Raw genomic sequence first — 18934 nt, forward strand, 5'->3', positions numbered from 1 at the left:
AAAGGGAAAGGGAAAGGGGAAGGGAAAGGGAAAGGGAAAGGGAAAGGGAAAGGGAAAGGGAAAGGGAAAGGGAAAAGGGAAAGGGAAAGGGAAAGGGAAAGGGAAAGGGAAAGGGAAAGGGAAAGGGAAAGGGAAAGGGAAAGGGAAGGGAAAAATACCCAATCAAAATTTTGTACAAAGTCTTGTGACTGATGTGAGAGATACAAAGATGGATGGCATTACTCCTGCCCTCATCAAGCCTGCCATCTGGTAACCCAATATCAGGGTAAGAACATACTGAAAGAAAGTGAAGGGTTCTGTATACATCGGGTGTTTAATAAGTATTTGCAGAACTGACATATGTTCTTAGAAGTTTCATCAAAAAAGTTAGTCAATAAACATGTATTAAATGTCTACTATGTACCAGGTACATAAGCTGGCAATATAGACCTGACTATAGAGCCCCTTGTTGAGTGACCCACTTAGCATGGCTACTCAGTGTGCATTTGAGCAAATCTTCTCTTCCTTTTGTTTGATTCCATTTGAGATTTTGCATCTTGGAAGTCACAGTAAGTATCAACAAAAGAGCATTCACTGAAATTGAAATTAGAGACACCTAAGTTCCATTTTTAGCTTGGATTCTTTCTTTATTTTTTGAAACCTTTTTTATATCACTTATATTTCTCCCTGTGTAATTTCCTTCCTTCTGGAGAACCAACTGATATAACAAAGAATAAGCTTTTTAAATAAAAAAGGGAAGAAGAGGGGGAAAAAGGAGCAAAATTGATTCACATGGTGAATAAAAACTGAAGATGTCAGTTCTCCATACCTATGGACCATCTACCTCTGCGAAGGAGCTGGACGAGGTGTCTTCTCATATTTCTTCTTTTCTTTGTAACTTTGCAACATTTATTTGGAATTGGTTTGTAGTTGTGTTCTTTTCATTCACATTATTGTAGTCATCCTTTGTATTATTTTTTCACCTCAGCTTACTTCACTCCGTATCAAGTCATAGAAGACTTTCCACATTTATCTAAATTATCATTAATCACAATAGTATTCCATTGCATTCATGTACTATGGTTTGTTTAGACATACCCTATCAGTTGGCATATACTTTGTTTCTACTTCTTTGATAACACATACACACACACAAACACACACACACACTTCATATAGATTTTTGAGTCACTAATGAGGGACTTTTTTTAACAATGATTCCCTTGCAATATATACCTAATATCAGAAACTCTAGGTCAAAGATTCTGGACATTTTGTCACTTTATTTGCATAATCCCAAGTGGTTTTCACTAAATCACCACTCCACCAACAATGCACTAGTATTTCTATGTTCTGACAATCCCACCAACATTTGGTATTGCTATCTTTTTCCATCATTGCCAATTTGCTCAACCCTAACTCCTTTGAGTTCTATGGTCTTCTCACTGAAACTCGGTTTCCTCATCTGTATAGACCATGACTATGTAATGATACCTATAGAAGCATGGACACATCATACAAGTTTCTAATGGTATTTTTGAAAAGTACAGTAGCCACAATCACATAATTTAAACACAAAGGAAATAAGGCTGAAAATCCAAAGTACTATAGCCAAGCTGCTGTAAACTTCTCAGATATACCTGCTAGCTACCTCCTGACTTTCACACAAATGGGCTGTTGTCATTGCAAAAGATCAGCTAGTTTGACCAGGGTACATAAACATTCCTTTAAATGTCATGAGTGGGACCAGTGATATTCATCAGCAGTGAACAGCCCCAACTGAGCTCTTTTACTCTGATGTTCATTATTAACAACAGGTAAGATTGACCCTGCCCCTGAACACAGAACAGAATTAATCTTTATGGAAATATTCTCCCACCTTGGGCTAGGAAATTCCTCAGAGCTAAGGCACTAGGAACCCAGGGTAAAAAAAAAAAAAAGCAGCATATATAACCGCTGTAATACTTTTATTCTGGACATGCTTTCCCCTGAGATATTCAATACCGACAGTCTGTAATTAGACTTAGTACATTTCTCCTGAAGTCTTTCTGTGCAGGACTAAAAACAGAGAGGGATTAGCACACTGTAAACAAATGTGGTCAGTCACATTCCTAGCTGGTCTCAGTTCCAGCTGAATGGATTCTAGTGACTCCTGGGTGAATTTTAATGTCTTGCTACAGCTGCCTGGAAAAAAAAAATATGCCTGACTTCACTTTCCTGGCATCAACCTGGATTTTATTTCTTTTCAAAAGCATTTCAAAATTAATGCCAAACATTGCACGATCTTTCACACAGAAGAAAGAATTCATCCATCCAACCATCTATCCATCCATTCATCCATCCATTCATTCATCCATCCATCATTCATATGCTAGGTAAGATCTACCAAATGAGAGAGCTGACCATACATTGCCCACTTTAGAACAAAGAATATCAGAACTGGAATGGGTCTTGGAACATAGAATGTTGGATTTGTAGATCAGTATGAGAACATAGAATGTCAGCACTGGGAGGAACCTTAGAACATGGAATAGAAGAAGTGGAATGCACCTTGGAGAATAAAATCTCAATTCTGGGAGAGATCTTACACCACAACCTTACTCATCAGACTTAGTTCATTATAAGCATTAGAGCTGGGGGAAGCTGGGTGGCTCAGTGATTGAGAACAGATCTACAACAACAGGTAAGATTGACACTGCACCTGAAAACAGAACAGTTAATCTTTATGGAAATATTCTCTAGGCAGGAGGTCCTAGGTTCAAATCTGGCCTTAGACACTTCCCAGCTGTTTGACCTTGGGAAAGTCACTTAACCCCCATTGCCTAGCCCTTACTACTCTTCTGACTTGGAACCAATACCCAAGTATGGATTCTATGATGGACAGTAGGGGTTAAAAAATTAGAGCATTAGAGTCCTGATGTTATTCTTACAGGATTGTACCCTCCTTTTGCATTCATCTTATACCCCCTTCTATTTCCGTATTTTTTCAAATCTAAGTTCATCAATCACATGGTTCACTGATGAAATCTTTTCTGCCATATTTATCTCCCTTTGGAGGAAGCTATGTGGTCCAGTAGATAAAGCAATGGCCTTTATTGGAAGACATGCTATCCAATCCCACCTCAACATGCTCACTAACTGTGTGATCTTAGGCAAGCTCCTTAAATTCTGTCTACCTCAATCTCCTCATCTGTAAAATGGGGCTTTTGTAAGGATAAAATGAAATAGTATTTGTAAAGCACTTAGTACAGTGCCTTGTAAGCAGCAGCCACTATATAAATGTTTATTCCTTTCTTCCTGTTCTTTTTCCTCTTTCCCTTCTTTTTTGTAATTCTTGGATAATGATGTGTTTAGCTTGCATGCCCTCAAAATAAGCTTCCCCATTGACTTTTGGGTAGCATCTTCAACTTTGCATCTTGAAAAAGTATTGTTGTTTCACAACTCAGAGCTTTACAGAAAAGCCCAAAGAGTGTTATTGTTAAGGATGAGTCTCTATTCTGGAGAGAAAGTTGAGGTGATATACAGACACTGTGTAATTTCCTAGAAGAAATTGAGCCTGCTTTCTTCCTGTTTCTGCTTTGGCCTCCACTTGTTGCCTCTGGGTAATGTCTATTCAGAGTTTCTGTACTGATGTACAGAACACTAAACTCCCAATGACCTCATGTTATCATTGTCTCCCCATTCTTCAGCCTACAGGTCCCCTCCTACTCCACCCAACTGGACTTGTCTATGTCCCATCATCACCAGCCGTAGACTCTGGTTTCAAGATTGTCTAAACTCTTTCCACTCCCCAAATCATTTTGAAGGACTCTACTGTAAAGTAAGAAATGATCTAGCCTTGGAGTCAGAGGCAGTGGATTTGAATCCTGACTCAATCACTGGCAGTGTTGGACTTTGAGCAAATCTCCTCTCTGAGCTTCCATTCACCAAATGTATACAATAAAGGGACTGGATTCTATCATAAAATCTCCAAGTTGAAAAGGACCTCAGAGACCATCAACTGAGACTGTCAATAATGTCAATAAACATTAAGCACCTACTATGTGCCAGACATTGTGCTAAGCACAACTCAATTCAATACCATATGCATTTATTGAGTACCATAATGATTAATTCAATCATTTTTATTAATCTCTTACTATGTATTATGAACTGTACTAAATCCATTTCATCTCATTCTATATCATCCTATAATTGTCTGTACAACATCAGTTTGAAGCCCATTTTTGCACAAGATAGCTCAAACTGACAGAAGCTGTTCATTCTTTCAGTCCTTCATTTGCCTCTGCAACTTTTCCCCATGCTTTTACCTTGGCTCTTCCTGTTGGGTCCAAGTTCCACGAGCCCTTCAAATACTTGAAGACTCAATGGTGTCTTCCCTGAGTCTTCTGAAAGGGAATCAACCCCAGTTCCTTTAATCATCCCTCATATGCCACATTTCCTAATGATCCTACTGGCTGTAATACATCCTTTGGAAAACAAATCCTAGATGAGATATTAACAGTTCTAAAGGTTGAAACTATTTCCCTTACCAGAAATAATGCTTTATACTCTCATAGACTCAGAGTTGGAAGGAACATAAGAAGTTCTTTAGCCCAAAACCCTATCAGAAGCATTCTAATTTAAATCATTTAACAGTCATTTATTAAGCTTTTTTTTTTTTACTTGATCTTTCATTTCATCAGGTTAGGAGACTCTCAGCATGGAAGCTCCTTGCACCAATGAAGATTACCAACTCCTTTGTAACTTATATTCCTAGAGAATTCCTTGAATATCAACAGATAAAGGGATTTGTCTAGGGTTACCCAACTGACCAGTATAAAAACCATAATGGAATGCAGATCCTCCTGACTCCAAGATCTTTCCCCTTTTCATATTATCACTCCATCTCTCATATGAAATAACCACTAGTGTGTCGCTCCCATTGACCATAGTGTTTATGCCTCCTGAAAAATCTATGGAGAACAGACAATCGGATTTGGCTGGAATACCTTCATTGTCAATGAATCCACTGCCTATGCCATTCCATTTATAACAGTCATTCCTGAGCAGTACATCTAATGAGGGTCACTTATTTTTTTCACCAGTTTCACCGAATTCACTTCCTTAATCAATGCTATTTTAAAAAATTTCTATCATTTCCCAAAGAGTTTCTCTAACTCAATAAAACTTTTTTCATTATAGTTATATAATCAAGTAAACTAAATCAAAACACTGGCCATGTTGGTTCTCGGTTCTGTCACTCACAGCCCATGCGGCCTTGGGAAAATCATTTCAACTTTCTGGGCACCGTTTCCTCATCTGAAAATTGGAAGATTGGACCATTGTTGTAGGTAAAAGTTAAATGTGTGTGAGTTTGCAGACTGACAGCAAAAGAACAGAGTTCTGGAATTCTGGGGAGAGCAGCAGCTGTTTGGAGAGAGACATTTAAGCAAGCCTAATGGCTGTAGCTTTTTCCCTCTGGGTGGACCTGAGGAGAATTAGCTTTTCCCTGTGGATTTGACTGCTTGTTCTTCACATCTAATTGTTGTTTGAATTATCCTGTAGGAGGTGAAGTCAAGATGGAGGCATAGAGGCAGCGAAAGTTCAGACCTCTGAAAACCCTTCCTTATTGATTAAAAACCAAGTGCCCTTAGGGGACTGAAAACCAAACCTAACAGGACAGAACCAAGGAACCCTTCTGCTAGACTCAACTTAAAAGGTACACACCCAAAAAGCCTGAATTTGAAAACACTCAGGTTTAAGGGGAAGGAAGAAGGAAGGTCCCAGGACCCCTCCTCCACCTACAGTACTGAGCCTCTAGCAGTGGCTGGAACCTCTGGGTGGGCAAGGGCACTAGTCTGGAGGGAGTACCTTGCAGGCAAAGCTGTGCCAAGCTCAGGGCTTTGAACACAGGTGGTGGGGAAGCAGTTGGAGAAGAAGCGCAGAGCAGGCAGCCTAGTCGCAGCCAAGACTCTCCATATTGTAGCCCCCCTTCCTGAGTTTTTTACCTCAGGGCACATCCATCTCTGCAAATTCAACTCTTCTGGGCTTAATCTTATCAAGCCTCCAGAAGTCAGGGAAGCTCAAGCTCCAACACCCCTCCCCTACAGATTGCTCTGAGAGCCTTGCTAAGCTCCAAGGGTGAAGGTTGACAGAAAAGCCCAAACCCACAGATACAACACATAAGGAGAGGAGCAAGAGTGCAGGCAACTGGGGGGGAGGGGCAAATATTAGCAAACAACAGAAAAATAAAAAAGAAATTACAATTGATAGTTTCTATCCAGACAATGAGCAAAGAGCAAATGTAACAGAGGAAGATCAAGGAACACCAAGCAAAAAATACAGAAACTCCAGCGAATTGGACACAGGCTTTGGAAGAACTCAAAATACAATTCAAAACACAATTAAGAGAGGATGAAGACAACTGGTAAAAGAACTTAAAAAGCAATATAAGTCATCTGGAAACAGAAAATGGTGTCTTGAAAGCCAAAATTAATCAGATTGAAAATGAGGCAAAGGAGATGAAAGATGAGGCAAAGAAAATGAAAGATGACCTCCAAAGAAAACAAGACCAGAAGGAGAAGGGTGACCAAAAATCCAGGGATGAAATTCAGTCTTTAAAAACCAGAATACAACAATTAGAAGTAAGTGATATCACAAGGCAGCAGGAAACTATAATACAAAATCAAAAGAATGAATTATGCTGTACCTGTTGGCCTTTTGACACCTATTGAGTTCCTGTTCTGTGAATCATGAGACTATGACTGGCCCTCTCAGACTTTCACACAGACCCTTTCATTTAGATTACCAAAGGATTGTTTAGCATTAGTTAGTTAAGCATAGTGTCTTTGGTGTTATATAGATAGTGTAAGAATAGAGTAGGGAACCACTCAGAAGCAATCTCTGTGGAGAGATTTGTAGATCTGGGGAGGTATAGATATTTATAATAGAATAAGATATAACCAAATCCCTTCCAACTTATCCTTATTGTATTAAACACCTGTAATTTATAACATAGAGATCTGTGTGTGTGTGTTTGTGTGTGTGTGTGTGTGATCTCAGGGTCTGGCTCTGCCTGCACTCCACTTGAATAGTCTTCCCAAACCAGGATACTGGACTAAGTTACCATCCAAACCCATCCCCTGAAACCCAACAGTTATATCACCATCAGAGTTTCCTTCAAGCTTTAAATCTCTGACTCTAAGAAGATGTATGCCTCACCATGAATATTTCAGAAAACCTCTCCCTGATGATGATCAATGTATTTGTAATTACGGGTGACCCAGGGAAAATATTTGTTGCTATGATTGCAAGTAGATGTCACTACACCAGTGATGGTGAATCTTTTAGAGACCATAGAGACAGAATGCCCAAACTGCAAACCTCACAGTGCTTATGAGTCCTGTCCCCAACTTCCCCTAGATAGGAGAAGGAGGAAACACTCTAGTTGAGCTGCTGGGAAGAGGGGTGGGTCATGTGAGAAATGTCTTTAGGTGCTCATGGAGAGGAGAAAGGGAATAGTCCCCTCCAGCACGCTCTGGTATGCGTGCCATAGGCTCATCAACACAGCTTTAAGTTAACTGTGTCTTCTGACTAACCCAATCGATAGAGTGCTGAGTCTGTATTCAGAAAGACCTAAGTTCAAATCTAGTTTCTGATACTAAGTGTGTGGCCCTGGGCAAGTCACTTCACCTCATCTCCCTTGGTTTCCTCATTTGTAAAATGAGGTTAATAATAATACTTATAATCCAGGATTGTTTTGAGGATCAAACAAGATAATATTTATAAGGCATTTAGCATAGCTCCTGGTACATAATAGGTGTTTAATATATGCTTGTTTCCTTCCTTCCCTCCCTCTTTCCTGCCTCCTTTCCTTCCTTCCAAGGCCATTTCTTTAATACACCATAGTTTGTTTGGCCATTGCCCAACTGATGGGTATTTACTTTCCTTCCAATTGTTTACCACAACCAAACATACCACTGAAATATTTTGGCATAGATAGGACTTTGCCCTCTGTCTCTGCTGTCCTAAGTATCTATGACCAACAATGACATCACAGGATCAGTGAGTAGCCCATATTCTATTTTGCTCCAGGGTGCAAGAAATCACTCCCTTTCTCCCATCTCAGTACGCACTCCCCAACCCCCATGCTTATCACTCACATGCTTATCCAAGGGCTTTCTCCTTAGCACCTGCCTGAGTCCTATGCCAAGAAAGCCACCTTCAGCTGTGCTGCATAAATCCCCACTCATCACTAAATTGGGTGCTGTCGCCCGCTGGGAAGGAACTTTACAACCTCCCTGTCTCCAGCCAAGATAGATTCTGCTTGTTCTTACAAGATAATTCATCTCTCCGTCGGCTAGCCTAGACAGAATCTCCCTTCCTTCTCCACTAGAGAATGACCCCTTGGGCTGAACTGGAGCTGTGTCAGGAACAGAGACATCTCCACACATCCCTCCCCAGCACTGCAGCCTCCATGGGTGTCCCAGGTGTCACTGGGTGACTGTTTCATATTTGCACTCCATCGGAGGATTGAAGGTGTGGAGAGGACTTGACAAGCTACCTGGGGTAGACATAGAAGGTCGAGGAGTCTGTGTTTCTCCCCTTTTACTTTTCAAAGGAGAATAGCTTTCTTTGTGAATAGAGCTCTGGTGGAAGTCTCCACACAGGAAAAGGCTTTCTAGCCTCCTGCATCCCCAGGGAGAACTGTTCTCTTCTGATTTCACTACTGACTTAGTATTCTCAAACCTGAGCCTCACAATGGATTATTCCACCCCCAGCAACCCAGAGAGGTGGGTTTGTCTATCAACAAGCCTTCAAGTGGGGGGAGGTCCTCAGCCAGGGATACTGTCCTGACCATTGGGCCCAATGGCATTTGGGGCTTGACAATTTCCCTCTTCAGCTTGTCAAGTCACATAAACCTTTTCAACAAGCTAAACTGTCTAAAGCAGAAAAATATAGACCCTGCCTGCCCCATCCTCTGCCCAAAGTCACCAGGGAGCCAGAGGGCTGATGCAGTTGTCAAAAAACAGGCTGCTAGTTGCACTGATCTAAGAAAGAACATCTAAGCAGCTTTCAGACAGCAATAGATACGGCACGGGATGGACCTGCAATGTGAATGGAGTACTCAATGAACCAGCAAAGCTCTCCTCATTATACAAGTGGCGGTGGCCCTGACCACTGCAATGCTCCACTGCTCTGGTAGCCATGTTAGGATCCTTAATGGAGAAAGAAGATGAATATCCTGGGATGACTAGCAGAAGGGACACAGGAATTCACAAGATTAATTCCACCATCCTAAAGATTTGATGCCTAGAACACTAGGCATGAAGTCAGGAAGACCAGTGTTCAACTCTGACCTTAGAAACTTCCTAGATGTGTGACCCTGGGTAAGTCACTTAAACCTATTTGCCTTAATTTTCTCATCTTTAAAATGATCTGGAGAAGGAAGTGGCAAACTATTCCAGTTTCTTTGCCACTATAACTTCAAATGGGGCCATGAAAAATTGGACATGCATAACAACAATCTTAGGAAGAGTCTTCTTAACTCCTCTAAGTCTCCTTGAACTTTGGGACCCTAATGATCACCTGGGCCAAGCCATCCTCCTTTTCCTCCATAAGGAACCTGAGGTAGTGAGGTGACTTACCATTGGTAGTAGGCTACAGAGGCAGAATTTAAACCCAGGTCCTCTGAATTTAAACCCACTGCTCTTTTTACTGTATCACACTATCTCTCAAATCATTCTTGAAGCCAGAAAGTCATAGGATCACATATCTAAAACTGGACAGAAACTTTAAGGATATCCAGTCTAATTTCTACCTTTTAAAAGTGGAAGAAAGAGACCATTGAAGGTTAAGTGACTTACCAAGGTCACATGGATAGTTAATAAAAGAAGCAAAATTCAAACTCAGATCTTCTGACTAAACCTAATTATCTTTCTCCTCTACACCACCCCATATGGCCTCTCTAGCCATTGTTGCATCAAAAAGGTCAACTAAAGAGAGAAAGGGAGTCCAAGTTATAGAGCTTAATTTAAGAATTCTGGTACATGTGTCACATACTTAAGGAGCAAAGGAGGTCAGTACACAAGACATTTGGAATGTCCCTCCAGAGATGACCCCATGGATTGGGAGAGTGAAGATAATAGGATCTTGAAGAAGATCTTCATTCCTATGGAGGGCCTCAAAGAAAGAGACATGGACATCAGTCACTATAGTAAGGAAGGTTATGTACCCTGGGGCAAAGACCAAGTGACCCTGTTATAGTTATGCTTCTGCATAAGGGCCAGTCCACGAAGAGAATACTGACTACTTAGGGTGGTGATGGCATACCTTTTAGAAACTGAGTGCCCAAACTGTCATCCTCACACTGTGTGTGAGCCCCCACCTTATCCTAGACAGAGGAGGGAGGAAGCACTCCTATTGGTCTGTTAGACAGAGGAGTGGATGATGGAAGAAATGTGCTCAGGGATGTGGAGAGGAGGAAGGAAGCAGCCCTCTCTGGCACACATGCCTTAGGTTCACCAACACAGACTTAGGGGATGTTGGACAAATCAATCACCCTCTATGGCTTTCATATCTTCATCTATTGAAATAAGGAATCTGAATGTGATGGTCAATAAGGTCTCTGACAGATCTCAATCTATGATTCGATGGTCCACAGGCCAAAATCTTTAGGGCAAACAAATAACAAGTTGTGACTATCAAGGTGCCAACAAAGTCTCAACTTGTGAATTTGTCATCCAGTTTTTCAGGCCAGAGTCTGAGCAGAGCCTTTGACTACAACACATGGGGTGAGTCTGTATGGACTAGTTCCCAAGCCCTAGGAGGAAATGTGCCATCACTTAATGGCTATGCTTCATTCTGTGTAATTAGAATTTGCTCCCCAGGACTCTAAATCCCAGCTTCCCATCCCTTCTTGCATTACATGCTAACATGGGGAGGATATATTTTGAATGTAACTCCGCCCTCTTTTCCCCCCCAGGAATGCAGTTTGTGGCAGGGTGAGTGCCAGGAAGGAGAATTTCACTCACAGGGCTTTTACTCAGGCTTTTATTTTTGATCTTTTATTTCTTCAACTTCAAGTGATTATTAATAAACTTTATAAAATATAACAATTGCAGTTATTTGGATATTAATATTAATCTTACATTTTAATGGGTATTTCTTAAAAACCAACTGAATGCCAAGCACTGGTTCCAGATGGTAGGAATCTAAAGAAAACAATGAGACTCTTCCTAAATAGATCTCCCACCCTCCATCCTGGCATATCACCTGAGATAAGGTGGTTCCTGAGCTAGTCAGTCAGTCAACAAACAGCAGGTTTTAGTCAGTAATGAGAGATTAGAGATCTTTTCAGTCAGGATAAGAACCTGCCTGATGAAGTCCCCAACCTGCTCTCGCGGGGGTAGTAGGAAAGGGGAGAGGTTTGAAATCAAAGGATATGCCTTCAAATCATCTTTATGACCTTGGACAAGTCACTTTCTCTCTGTGGGCTTTGGTTTTCTCATGTGTAAAATGAAGAGGTTGGGTGAGATGCATCTGGAAATCCCCTCCAACCCCATGGTGACGGAACCCTTTGTGACAGTCAAAAATCTCAAAGGTTGGCAGGAGTGCAGCTTGAGAATGTAGAAAGAAGTGGTGTGTGCTTGGGGGCCCTTGCAACTCTGATGTTCCCTGTTCTAGGTCCTCTCTCAACTCTGACATCCCCTGTTCTAAGCTCCATCTCAGCCCTGACATTTCTCATTCTAAGCTCTCTTCCTAATACCCCTCCCAGTTCTGACAAAGTTGGCTCTGGAGCCTCTCCAAACTAACTTTCTATATTCAAGGGTCCTTGGCAGAGCTACCGTTCTATGTTCTTTGGTCCCTCCTGTACCTGACACCCTACAAAAAATCTCCTGCTACAAAGAAGGAAAACAAATTTGAGTCTCCTCTTCTCTCCTGCTCATAGAGGTGCTCATGAGGCAACAGCTAGGTGGCAGAGTAAGCAGATAGAGCTCTGAACTTGGAATCAGGAAACCCCAAGTTCAAATTCTGCCTCACCTACTGGTTGGGTATCTCTAGACAAGTCACTTAACCTCTCTGTTCTTCAGTCTACTCATCTGTGAAATGGAGTGGTTTGACTTGAAGGACCTTACAGATTTTAGTCTAAATCATGTGATCAGTCTAAAAGTGCTCTCCTAGGAACATGGCAGGCAAGTGGTCAACTGCATAAGGCATGAACTCAAATATCCACTTATAGGCATCCCCAGGACTCTCTTCTTTAGGTGAACTGAAGTCATTGGTAGCTGAGCAGCTGTGTAATCTAATCCTAGATTCCTGCAGATTACCACTCTAGGCTCCCTTTCCTGCCTTTGGCCATCCCCTCTTCCTTTCCTCTTCAGTAAAACAATATCATTACCAGCAAGACATTCTGGCCAGTGTCAAACCTCTGAAATTAAGTGGAAATGCCATCAAAACAGGAGAAGATGCCAATCACCCACACCTGAAATGCTCTCCCTCTGGCTCTCTGCCTCACCCTGGATTCCTTTAAGTCTCATCTACATGTGGTTGCTAGGAGAGGAAACCCCCACTGATGTAGACTCTAACACAAATGGTCTGAGCCTCTGCTGGATTCATGATTTAATCAGCTGATAAAGATCCAAGGTGCTTCACCCTATCCTAGCCTGGGTGATCTTGCCCCTGCTTCCCTAGAAGTTCTCTCTCCCTTGAGATGATCTCCCCAGTAAACCAGAGCCTAACCTAAACCTGAAAACACTGTTGCCATTTTCTATTAGAATGTTAGCTCCCTGAGGGCAGGCACTGCTTCATCCTGGTATTTGTATCCCTAGCATTGGGCATAATATCTTTCCCATAATAGTTATTGAATTCACTTGAGAAGCAGGATAGTAGAATAGAGAATTGGTCTCAGAGACCAACCCAAAAGCTTTGGGTTCAATTTCCACTCTTGACTCCTATTGGATGTCTAGCCCTGGGGAAGTTTCTTAAACAATCAGGACTCTATACCAGTGATGGTGAACCTTTTAGAGACAGAATGTTGGGTTCCACCACCACCCCCAGACCATGCCATGCCTGCCCCGCACCATGTTCCCTTCCCCACCAAATGTTTGGCATTCCCTGCCCTTCCACCTTTACCCCACCAGGGGAGGGATAAAGCACTCCCATTTGGCTGCTGGGCAGAAGGGCAGGTGATGTGAAAAAAAAATATCATCATGCACAGAAGAGAGGGGGAAGGGAGCAGTTCTGCCTGAGTCCCTCTATCTTTCTAGTATGGAACTCTGAGGGTGGGGAGAGGGTGACCGAGTGGCCACAGAGAACACTCTGCATGCCCTCTTTGGCACCCATGCCATAGGTTCACCATCTATACTCTATATACATCTATACATCTATACATCTATACTCACCATCACTGCTCTATACTATTTGTAACAGAGAAGGTGCTGATCTGTACTGGTAGCTGGAGTTCCCTTACCTGGGAGTTCTAGAAATCTCAGGAATCCTAGCTCTATTCCCTGTCCCTATATAAATATGAGTTATTATTGTTATAATTAGCTCAGGGTTTCCCACATGACCCTTAAACTGTCCATCTGTTGCCTTGTTCTTGCTCTTCCACTGACCCGCCTCATTTTCCCGATGTATACAGCCAACAGAACACCTTCTGGGATGTTTCGCCTGCTGATAACAAGTCATCACAGGTCCTCTGCCGTAGCCTGCTCACAGCCACCATGCCCCTTGCCAGAGCCCACACCTGCCACTGGAATTCGACTGAGATAAGGATGCTCCATGATCCCCAGCCATATGGCATTGCTGGGAGAATAGTGAAGTTGACAATGGACTTCTGAGGCAACAACCAGCTTGGAATCATTGAAAGTTCTGCACAGTTTCCTGGATATGTTCTCCCTTGATCTCTGCCTCCTATTCAATTATCAGCCCAGCTCTCCATCTATTCACAGTACAAGGCCAGTGAATAGGAAGTGATGCCCTGATGGAGCAGGCTATTCACACAGGTATGTGCCCAGGTCAAAAATATATGTTTCTTTAAAAAAAGAACAAAAAACTACCCTTATCTTTTGTCTTTGTGTTGACTCTAAGACAGAAGAGCAAGGGCTAGGTAAACGGAGTAAATGGAATCAGATTTGAACCCAGGTTCTCCTGATTCTAGGATTGGCCCCCTATCCACTGAGCCACCTTACCTGCTCCCTCCCAAAAAGAAACTTGTCACTTTTCTTTTTGCTAAATCGCAATCTTAAAGATACAAAAGGGACTGGTGCCTTCATTGTACTGCTGGAATACTGAACCCTGGGTGAGGAGGGAAAATGAACCCCTAACTGACTCACAAAATCAGCATTTGTAAAAATTCAGGCACAGTCTATACTATCGGCTGGACAGAGATAGGTGAGGGCAGAAGCTTTTTTTCTAAGCAAATCAACAGTGGGAATGAGATTGGTGAGAACATGCAAAAAGAATAGAATTATTGGGTCTTTGAATTTGAGCTAAAAAAAAAGACCTCCAAGGTCATTTGGTCATTTAACAAATAAAGAAATAGAAGGGTTAAGGTATAGACCTTCCCAAGGTCATACAGGTAGAAGATAGAAAACTAGAGATTCAAACCCAGGTCCCAAATCAGCACACTTTCTACATGCCCTGCTGACCCTCAAAAAGCTTCAAACACATAATTACCCCCAGGTGCAATTAGGGTGCTCAGAATGGCAGAGGGAGGCCAGAGACTAGCATTCTATCCTTTGCCCTTTCTTTATATATGCAGCCATGAGTTTCTGCTCAGAGCCTCAGTTTCCTGATCTACACAATGACTGGGGAGGAGGATATATTGGGGATAATATCTCAAGTGCCTGCAGCTCAGTCATTCTATGAGCATATTAAAGCAGGATCCAGCCAGACCTCTCCTTGGCAGCCTCGTTAGCTCTTAGCCTATATTAATGAATGGAGTGTAATTGAAAATAATAAAACCACATTTCTTTTTTCCCAAAACAAAATCTATAATTCTGACTTTTCATCAATTCAGCTAGGCCCCTGCCTGATTATTGTGCCTTGGCTCAATTGGACAGAGCTGATCTAAGAAGAATCTACCTTGGTTCAGTGCTAGGCTCCTCCCCCCTTTCCATTCATCCTCATCCCCCTCAACACCATTAAGCTCCCCCTGCCTTCAGGGCAGCTCTCTGATGCCCAGTGGGGCCAGGTATCAACCCTTCAGATCAGGGCTTTCAAAGATCCAGCTTTCCATTGTTTTACCAGGCTCCCCCTTCTCAGCTCCCATTTTCTGTCCACAGAGCCTTTTGGATAAAGGGTGTAGGTCTCTAAGCCACAAAAGATTACATTTGAAATGAAAAGAAGTGCTGATAATTACCTCTTATTGGACCCACAAATAGTTCATCAATCAGAGACAAAAAGAGACAGGGCAAAAGAGAGACAGAGGAAAGAAAGAGGGACAAGAGGGGAGAGAGAAACAGAGAGGAAGGGAGGGAGGGAGGGAGAGAGGGAAAGAAAGGGGGAGGGAGAGAGAAAGAAATCAAGAGGAAAAGAGAGAAAGAAAGAGAGAGCGAGATGGAGGGAGGGAGGGAGGAAAGAAGGGAGGAAAGAAAAGCAAGTGAAAGAGACAGGAGCGGAGAGACAGAGAGGAAGGGAGGGAGGGAAAGAGAGTAAGAGATGTAAAGAAATGGGGGAGAGAGAGAGAGAGAAAGAAATCAGGAGGGAAAGAGAGAGTGTGTGAGATGGAGGGAGGGAGGAAAGAAAAGCAGGTGAAAGAGACTGGAGGGGAGAGAGAGACAGAGGAAGGGAGGGAGGGAAAGGGAGGAAGATATGTAAAGAAAGGGGGAGGGAGAGAGAAAGAAATCAAGAGAGTAAGAGAGAGAGAGAGAGAAAGGGAAGGAGGGAGGGAAGGAAGAAAGAAAAGCAGGTGAAAGAGGAGGGGGAGGAGAGAGAAAGACAAAGAAAGAGAGCAAGAGGAGAGAGATGGAGAAGAAAGGAGAGAGAGAGGGAGGGGGGGGAGAGAGAGAGGGAGAGAGAGAGGAAGAGGGAGAGGGAGAGAGAGAGAGAAATAGTTCCATAGATAAGATCAGCAACTAAGCGGCTCAGGGATGAGCCACGCGCTCCCCCTGGTGGCCTTGTGACAAGACTACAGGCTCCCTCCCCACAGCAGCAGGGATGGCATTTCAATAATTCCTTCTCCCCTAAGTACACAGGGAAATTTGATTTATTCCTAGAAGTCATTTCGACATGACAGAGTGCTTCTCCCCAGAAAGTCCAGCCGCTTAACTGGTAAGTAAATGCTCAACCTTTCCTATATCCCTGATATACGTTAATAGGATGTGAAAGCTTCTAATATCAAGTCCCTTCTCTGACAACGCAGGGATTGTGCAAGCTTCCGCAGGCACTCAGGCACACAAGAAAACAGGTACAAATTGGCCTCTCTAGTAAACAGGCTGCCTGCTTACTGGAAGAAAGTAGGTTTCACTGGGTTTCAGCCAGGGGGGTGGGGTGCTACAGCATTAATAGAGCTGAATTTAGAATCAGAGGATTTGGGTTCAAATTCTGACTGTCACTTATTTCCCAGGTGATCCTTGGCAAGTCACTTTGACCTCTTTGTACTGAGAATCCCTTGCTGGAAAAATAACAAGGAATGTGGAAAGAGCTTTTGGCGAAATAGAAAATATATACATATATATTTCTGTTTAATTTTTTTTTCTAATGAGAAGCTAGAGGAAGAAACAGACTTCCCATGAAATAACAGTCTATATTTACAAGCAAAAACTCCCATTATTTGTAATGAGGATAACCTTACCAATAAAACCCAGGGTGACATGGGGATGTCCATTGTCACTGATTCTCCTAAACAAAGTCCTAGAAATGCCGGCTAATGTGACAAGGAAACTGGGAGAATAAAAATTGAAGTTATGGAAGAAATAAGCTTGCTTATGAATATTTCTTACAAGTGTTTTGTTTTTCTTTTTATTTTCCCCTTTTAAAAGGGGTTAGGGGGGGCAGCTGGGTAGCTCAGTGGATTAAGAGCCAGTCCTAGAGACGGGAGGTCCTAGGTTCAAATCTGGCCTCAGCCACTTCCTAGCTGTGTGACCCTGGGCAAGTCACTTGACCTCCATTGCCTAGCCAGTACCACTCTTCTGATTTGGAACCAATACACAGTATTGACTTCAAGATGGAAGGTAAGGGTTTAAAAAAGAGAGAGAGATATTCATCCAAATGTAAAATCCTGCAATTCTGATTATATGGAAACCATAAGAAAACTTCCTTCCCCTGTCCCTGTGTTGCTTCCTCTCTGGGAGGCCACAGACTCCAGCTCCTCTCTTGGAAGGCTCCTTCTAGAGAATCAGGTTCTGTGCTTCATTCTGGATTCAACTTCTTTCTTTATATTTGGCCACAAAAGTTTTGGCTGCTTGGCTGTTCCCACAAATTAAATCTCCCCCCTAAATACAAATTTCCCCTACCAAAGACAGTCAAAAGAATTTGCCCAAGTAGTGAATGGGGAGTTCCGAGCAATGGGCATACTAGCAATAAGTGTATATATCTCATCAAGGAGATTACTTTGAAGGAGATGAGTACATATTCCAGTCCAAATGACTAGAACCTACACCCCACTGCTTTCCTGCTGCCTTCTGTTTTCATGGCTCTTCCTCTAGTCTCTGTGTTTGGAATGACTTCATCCTAAGGCAGTGATGGCAAACCTTTTAGAGACAGAGTGCCAGACTCCATCCCCACCCCACCCCACCCCCAGATCATAAGCCATACATACCCTCCTTGCCCCCACAAAGGGGAGGGAGAAAGCATTCCCATTGGACTGGTGGGCAGAGGGGTGGGGGATGTGAAAAAATGCCATCAGGCACAATGGAGAGGGGTAGGAAAGCAACTCTGCTGTGCCCACAGAGAGTGCTCTGTGTGCCATCTTTGGCACCTGTGCCATAGGTTTCCGATCACTGACCTATGGTGTTGAAGACTTTCCCTTCCTTCACTCTCCTCCATGAAGCATTGTATGACTTCTCTGGGTATATGATTTCTCCTTCCTCAATTTCCCCCAGTACCTTGCCTGGTTCTAGCCTTTGCATATATCTCAAACTCCTTTGTGTCATACGATTCCTGTGCCCACCTTTCCCCACATTAGATCGTAGATGACTTCATGGGAGCAGTATATGCACCATATTGATTTTGGCATTTCTAAAGCTAAGAAAGAGCATAGAAGGCAGTGAAGTGGGCTGGTGGAGAGAGCACTGGTCCTGGAGTCAGGAATATTAAAGCTTAAATCTGCTTCAGACACTCATTAGCTGTGTGACCCTAGGCAAGTCACTTAACCTCTGTTTGCCTTAATTCACTGGAGAAGGAAATGGCAAAACACTGTATTATCTTTGCCAAGAAAACTCCATGTACCAAGTTATTGGCATACTATGGTCCATGGGGTCAAGAAGATACTGCCTACTTATTGCATGTTTGTTCTGTTGGATTATGCTATTGATTTTAGTTAAAGGAGATATCAGAGGAGCATCTTTGTTGCTCAGTGAATAGAGAGCCAGGCCTATAGATGGGAAGTCCTGGATTCAAATCTGACCTCAGTCCCTTCCTATGTGTGATCCTGGGCAAGTCACTCACCACCCATTGCTTGTCCCTTACCTCTTTTCTTCCTTGGAAACAAGATGCAGTATTGATTCTAAGATGGAAGGTAAGGGTTTAAAAAAATACACTAATTGGCACCTATATGTACCATAAGTAGTTATCCATCTAATGGAGGGGACTTCCAGTGATGGGGAACTCATTTCCTTTCAAGTTATTCTTTTTAATATTAGATACTACAAAATATTCAGGAGATATTTCTCATTTTAAGACCAAATACAACTTGTACTTTGCTTCCAAATATACCACCAGACAGTCTCATTTATTCTCTCTTAAGGAATTTGCTAGCCAGTCTGTAGGTAGAGAGGTCAAGGTCTACCTAGGGAAGGTGTTGTTTGAA

At 42.5% G+C, this 18934-nt stretch overlaps 1 long non-coding RNA gene across 1 annotated transcript; it reads left to right on the top strand.

The window, feature by feature from the left end:
* The first annotated feature begins 2537 nt into the window (after window positions 1–2537).
* Window positions 2538–16873, top strand: LOC103097948 (uncharacterized). Its single transcript, XR_461138.3, has 5 exons — window positions 2538–2662; window positions 13604–13967; window positions 16182–16236; window positions 16328–16372; window positions 16532–16873. It is a non-coding gene; the product is annotated as an uncharacterized LOC103097948 (long non-coding RNA).
* Window positions 16874–18934: the final 2061 nt, after the last annotated feature.

The sequence above is a fragment of the Monodelphis domestica genome, chromosome 2 (assembly GCF_027887165.1).
Source record: "Monodelphis domestica isolate mMonDom1 chromosome 2, mMonDom1.pri, whole genome shotgun sequence".
Lineage (NCBI taxonomy): Eukaryota > Metazoa > Chordata > Mammalia > Didelphimorphia > Didelphidae > Monodelphis > Monodelphis domestica.